Source organism: Octodon degus, unplaced genomic scaffold (assembly GCF_000260255.1).
Source record: "Octodon degus isolate 3935 unplaced genomic scaffold, OctDeg1.0 scaffold00241, whole genome shotgun sequence".
NCBI classification, from domain to species: domain Eukaryota; kingdom Metazoa; phylum Chordata; class Mammalia; order Rodentia; family Octodontidae; genus Octodon; species Octodon degus.
This window is the reverse complement of record NW_004524817.1, coordinates 2967706-2974508: the sequence shown is the minus strand read 5'-3', so window position 1 is coordinate 2974508 and position 6803 is coordinate 2967706. Positions and strand designations below refer to the sequence as shown.

The window sequence follows — 6803 nt, the reverse complement described above, 5'->3', positions numbered from 1 at the left end:
TTGCTCCATGGAGAGCCCTCCTTCACGATCTGTGAAGAAGACAAGAAAGAACAAGCAGAAGGCTCCTGGGAATGGAGATGGTGGCAGCACCAGTGAAGCACCCCAGCCCCCTTGGAAGAAAAGGGCCTGGGAGGACCCCACTTTTGAAAGTGAGGAAGCATTTAAGAATAGGATGGAGGTTAAAGTGAAGATTCCTAAAGAATTAAAACCATGGCTTTTGGAGGACTGGTACTTAGTCACCAGGCAGAAGCGGCTCTTTCAACTTTCTGCTAAGAAATATGTAGATGCCATTCTGGAAGAGTATGCTAATTGTAAGAAATCACAAGGAAATGTGGATAATAAGGAATATGCAGTTAATGAAGTTGTGACAGGAATAAAATAGTACTTTAATGTGTTGTTGGGCACTCAGCTACTCTACAAATTTAAGAAGCCCCAGTATGCTGAAATCCTCTTGGCTCACCCTGATGCACAAATGTCCCAGGTTTATTTATGGTATACCATACCTATTGCGATTATTTGTGAAAATAGGAGCAATGTTGGCCTATGCACTCCTTGATGAGAAGAGCCTTGCACCATTGTTGGGCTATTTGCATGATTTCCTAAAGTATTTGGCAAAGAATTCTGCGTCACTGTTTACTGCCAGTGATTACAAAGTGACTTCTGCTGACTACCATCGCAAAGCCCTGTGAGGGCCTACTGACCTCTCACCACTCATGTCTGGCATCTGCAAACACTTCCTGTTTTTAGTCTTTTACTTGTATAATTGATGCTCTTTAAAATTGTCAGTGTATAACAGATCTTGTGTTTCAGTTTGTTTTCTGTTCTATTTTAAACAGAAAATAAAAGTATAAACTCCTTTCCTCATTTCAAAGTGTGTGCGGTCATTAGACAAAGAAAGAACATTCAGTAGATCATTGTATTGCCTAATTGACAATGTTGCTTAAGTGCAGATGGTTCCATCCCTTTGACACTATAGAATTTTCTAATATGTTTCAAATACTATGAGACAAAATGCCCTGATTTCTAGTGCCAAAGGTTCAATTTAATGTATATGCCTGAAAACTCACACATGTGCTTGAATGAAGTAGAACAGCCCATCTTCTGCAAATCCACCTGTGTTGTTCCTTAGGCATTCTGCGACTCAAATTGTTGAAGGATGGTGATTTGTTTCTTAGTTTTTGTATTTGAGTGTAACACACAGTCTAACATGATAGAGGTAATGCGTTATTGTGTGGACACAGTTTTCTGGCAAAGCTGATATTTTAAGAATTGTATTTTAGATCTTAAATAAAATTACTTTCTAAATTTCAAAGCAAAAATATCTATGGGACCTAATGAATGCAGTTCTAAGATGAAATATTGTAACAGTGAATGCTCACATTAAAAGAATAATCCTAAATATGAGGGCCAGCCAGATAGCTCAGTGGATTAAAAAGCCTGCTTAGGCAGACACAGGGGTGGGGTTTGAGCCCTCACATGCAGTGCCGGCCGCACCCCCAGGGCACACTGAGAAGGCGATTGAGACTGGGCATGGTAGTGTGTACCTGTAATCCCAGCGCTTGGGAGGCTGAAAACAGGAGGATCATTACCAATCCTATCTGTGTAGTAAGACCCTGTAGACCCTGTCCTAAATACAAAAAAAAAAAAAGAAAGAAAGAAAGAAAGAAAGAAAGAAAGAAAGAAAATTATGTATCACACATCACTAATAAAGTGAAAAACATAAGCCTCAAACTAGTAGGAATAAAATCACGTGAACTGAACTGAACGAAAATTAATAAAATTGAGAGAAAAATATAAATTACAAATGAATCGGTTGATTTTTGAAAAGATGAGCATGTATGGTGAATCCTTGCCAAATTTACCAAAAGAAGGAAAGCCACAACCCACATCAGTGCAATTATAAATTAGAGAGGACAGAGATCCCAGTGGACACCGCTGAAATCTAGATTATATAAAACTGTTGGAAGCATATTGGAAAATCTAGGAGAAATGAATAAATTCCTAGAAAAATGTGAACACCCAACGTTCAAACAATACAAAATAAAAACCACAAATAGCAATATAATAGAGGCAGTGGTAAATACCCTACTCACTAAGGAAAGCCAGGACTTGATGGGTTCACCATAGTATCTACCAGAATATCAGGAGAAACTTAAAGCAAATAATCCTAAATGTTTTCCTATAAAATTGAAAAGAAAGTAGCACTGTACTGCTATCATACTAAACCAGGCAACAACACAACAAAAGCAAAGCAAAGAAGAAAATAAATGAAAAAAAGAAAAGAAAAGAAAAACTAAGAGCCAATTTCATTAACAAGCATAGATGCTGGTAAAATTCTCCCAAAGATACTGGCAAGTAGCTTACAACAGATGATTCAAAAGCTCATACATCAAGACCCAGTTGGATTTATCCTAGGGAAAAAAAGAATAGTTCAACATGCATGTATAAAAAACATTATACAGCACAGAAACAGAAGCAAAGAAAATAGTCACATCATTATTTTAACAGATTTAGAAAAACTAGCAATAGCTAATACACATTCATGATTTGAAAAAAAACTTATGAAAATAGGTACAGAAGGATCTTACTAAAAACTGATCAAATCCCTAGCACCACCTTAAAGAGAAAGAAAATAGAGTATTGCCTCTTAAGTTAAAAACTAGAAAAGTGAGACAGGGAGATAATATGGAATCTGAGGAGAGTGAGCCAAGAGCCCTCTTGCAGGTGTGATTGGGCTTTTGGAAGATTGGGAGATCATTTTCCTAATCTAAGAGGCACCAACAATAATATGAATCATCTGTTTCAATATAACATGATGTTGATGATGAGCAGGACCCTATGGGAAGACAAGAGGATTTCTGTGGGTGATACTGACTTGTAATGAGTAAGGAGCGGGGAGAGCTGAGTCAGACAGCCAGAGAAGATTCAGTGAAGGGCACAATGGCCCATTCCAGGTCACCAGAGGCTCAAATTTCATAGGTGGGATTTTCTTGATCAAAAATAAGACATTCATGCCCCTCTGAAGAATATCTTTATTCTGTTTGTTCTGCTAATTTTATTTTATTTTATTTTTATTATAATTTTGTTTTATTTTGAGGTGTAAAAACAAAAGCAAGAAAAACTAAAACAAAGACAGAAACAGATGTAACATATAACAATAAAAATATTATAGATTTTCTGAGACAAGAATAGCTTATTAACAATAATTGCTATATTATCTATTTTTATCATCATATCTGTGGCTCAGATTAACAAATATAGTTATGTAAAATGGGACATATGATTGAATATTATCATGCTTTCAAGAAAACTTAAATTCTTGTTCTTGATTCTCATTTTCTATTTTCACCTTTAAAAAAATTTACTTTAAAGAGAGTATTAAAAAAAGAGAGTACAGTAATAATTGATATGGCATTAGAAATGGTACACATATAGAAAACCAAAATGACAGGTATTTCAAGCATGGTTTTAGTATTCACATTGCTGTCCTCAGTGTAGCTGCTTAGTTCACAGATATCAGTGTAGAGAGTTAGTCAAGGTGAGAATTCTACCCATTAACTACTATTTTCAAAAACTTGATGGAAATTCTTAGGACCATTACCTTAGCCACCTTGTATGTACACTTATGGTTTTGCCCCTACTATGTTTCCTATCGTTCCTCCTTTCTCTCTCTTCATTATTTAATCCTTAAGCTCTGTTACTTTATATTTAACTATGTGTATTATACCTTTCAGTTTTTATCTCTTCTTTTGAGTTCTTACACTAAGGATATTTGTAAATGTGGCTCTGGTTTATTTCATTTATTAGTATAGCCTCAAGTTGCATTCACTAAGCTACAAAGGCTTCAATTTGTTTTTCATTATAGCTGAGTAATACTCCATTATATAAAAATACCACATTTTTTTCATCCATTCCTCAGGTGTTGGACATTTTGGTTGTTTCCAAGATTTGGCTGTCACAAATTGTGCTGCTATAAACATGGGTGCACATACATATTTATGATATGTTTTCAATTATTTACCAGCAGAGTGAAAAAACAACCCACAAATTTGGAAAAATATCTTAACCAATAAGCACTCAGACAAAGGCCTTCTATCTAAAATATGTAAAGAACTAAAAATCATTAGGACCTCAAAACTTAAAGACCCAATCAAAAAATGGGCTTCTGAGATGAATACACATTTCTCAGAAGAAAAAATACAAGAGGCAAATAAATACATGAAAAAATGTTTCACATAACTGGCCATCTGAGAAATGAAAATTAAAACAACATTGATATACCATCTCACCCCATAAAGAATCTCTATCATAAAGAAATCAACCAACAACAAATGTTGGCGAGGCTGTAGGGAAAAAGGAACCCTTCTTCACTGCTGGTGCAACCAATATGGAGATCAGTGTGGAGACTCCACTAAAAAGTAGGACTGGAAATCCTATTCAATGTAGCTATCCCCCTTCTGTGGATTTTCCCAAAAGAATTGTTCTGTTAATTTCAGAATAGTTATAAGTAATGGTATTCATGAGAGCATGCTTGGTACATGTGCCCATGTCTTACAGGCCATTTCTAAGTCACTTTCCTGATTGTAGTTCCACACATTGCTCTCAATTTACCAGGACAGAGTCTTTGTTGTTTTAGTATGAAATCTCTTTATCTAAATCTCTTTATCTTTTGGCAACCTACACAAGGCTTCTCCCAGGCTCATTTGCCAGAATGATGTTTACTTTCACTTAACAATAAATGCTGTTTTCACTATAAAGTAAAATATTTTTGTTTGGTCTTGCTTTGATTCTCTCTATCTTGTAATTCTTTCTGAGTCAAAAGAAGAACCAACCAGGCAGATGGTGGTATAAGGATATCCACCCTCACTGCACTTGAATAATAGCAATCAAATGTTTACAAAGCAATCAGCTAAGAAAGAAAAATAGAAAGGATACAATTATGAAGGGAAAAAGTCATATTATTATCTGCAGAGGACATGATTTTTAACATAGAAGATCCAAAAACACTACCAATAGTATTTCTGTACACCAATATTAAACCCACTGAGAAGATATGAAAAAGTAATCCTATTAAGAAAAGATTTGAAAATAATAAATAATAGCTACAAATTAGTCTGAACAAGGAAGTGAAAGAATTCTATAATGAAAACTATAGAACTCTGAAGAAAAGAGATTGAAGAAGACATTAGAAAATGGAAAGACATACCCTGTTTCTGTATAGCCAGAACAAATATTATGAAAATGTGCATAGAGCCAAAAATGTTACAAAGACTTATTGCAATGCATACTAAAATACCAGCAGTGTTCCTCACACATGTATAAAAGAACAACCATAAAATTTATATGGATTTGAAAGAGATCCAGAACACCAGAACAATCCTAATCAACAAGAGGAAAATAAGAAGCATTATAATCCCTAGTTTCAAATTATACTACAATGGCGCAGTAATAAAAACAGTGTGGTACTGGCACAAAAGTAGATATGCTGATTAATGGAATAGAATTGAGAACACAGAAGTGCCCCACAAATACTCTTACTTTTGACAAAGATATGAGAAACATACTCTGGGGAAGAAGAAGCCTCTTTAATGATTGATACTGGAAAAACTTCATTCTTTTTTTTTTTATTTTTGCACAACCAGGGATTGAACTCAGGCCCTTGCACTTGCCAGGGAAGTGCTTATTCTACTGAGCCATCACCCCGGCCCCTGGAAAATTTTCTTATTCATGTGGAAAAGACTAAATCCAGGGCCAGGGAGGAACCTTAGTGGCACAGGCCTGCCTAGCAATCACAAGACCAAATTTGATTCCCAGTACAAAAAAACTAAAAGTAAACAAAAGAAAAATTCCTAGAAGAATGAATCTAGACCCATTTTTCTCATTCTGTACTAAAACCAGGTAAAAGTGGATCAAATGTCTAGATACTGTAATGGAAACAAAAATTAGCTGAAGATGAAAATTGTAAAACTCTTGACACAGGCCTAAACAAAACTTTTCATCACACAAGAAATACTGCCAAGAAATAATGAACAGGATTATATCCAAATGAAAAGGTTTTACAAAGTAAAGAAATCATTCAATACAATTTGCAAATAATCTAAAGAATGGAAAATATTCTTGTCAGGTACTCATCAGACAGAAAACTAATATCTGGATTCAAAATAACTATGTCTTCTAAAATAAAATACTCAATTAAAATGGGCAATTGAATATACTCTAATCAAAAGAAGAAATATTAATGACCTTTAAGTACATGAAAAGTGTTCAATATCTTTGGCCATTAGTGAAATGAAAATCAAAACAATAATGGTCATCCATCTTACTACAACAAGAATGGCTATCATCCAGCAAAGCAAAAAACATAAGCATTGCTGGTAAGGCTGTGGGGATAAAGGGAATCCTTCAGCATTCTTGGTGGCAATGCAAACTGGTACAATCATCATGGAAATTAGTATTGAGATTCCTCAAAAAAACTGCAAGTAGAAAGCCCATTTTCCCCAGATATTTCTCTTTTGGGTAACTTCCTGAAAGAGTTAAAAATCACTGAATTACACTGACACTTCCATAGTCATATTTATAGCACTACGATTCTTAATAGCTAAATTTTGAAAGTACCCTATGTACCCATTAACAGATGAACACAAAAATAAAATGTGTGTATACTGCTCAGCAATACAAAAGGATAAATTTACATTTGTTAAAAATAGATATATTGGACCCAGTCCTAGCCCAGGTCCAGTGAGTGTGTGGGAGAGCTTCCTGCTACTGTGCAACAGCGAGACCAGTCCCAGTCCAGGCGCAGC

At 35.1% G+C, this 6803-nt stretch overlaps 1 pseudogene; it reads left to right on the top strand.

The window, feature by feature from the left end:
* Positions 1-7: 7 nt before the first annotated feature.
* Positions 8-689, top strand: LOC101561897 (annotated as a pseudogene).
* Positions 690-6803: the final 6114 nt, after the last annotated feature.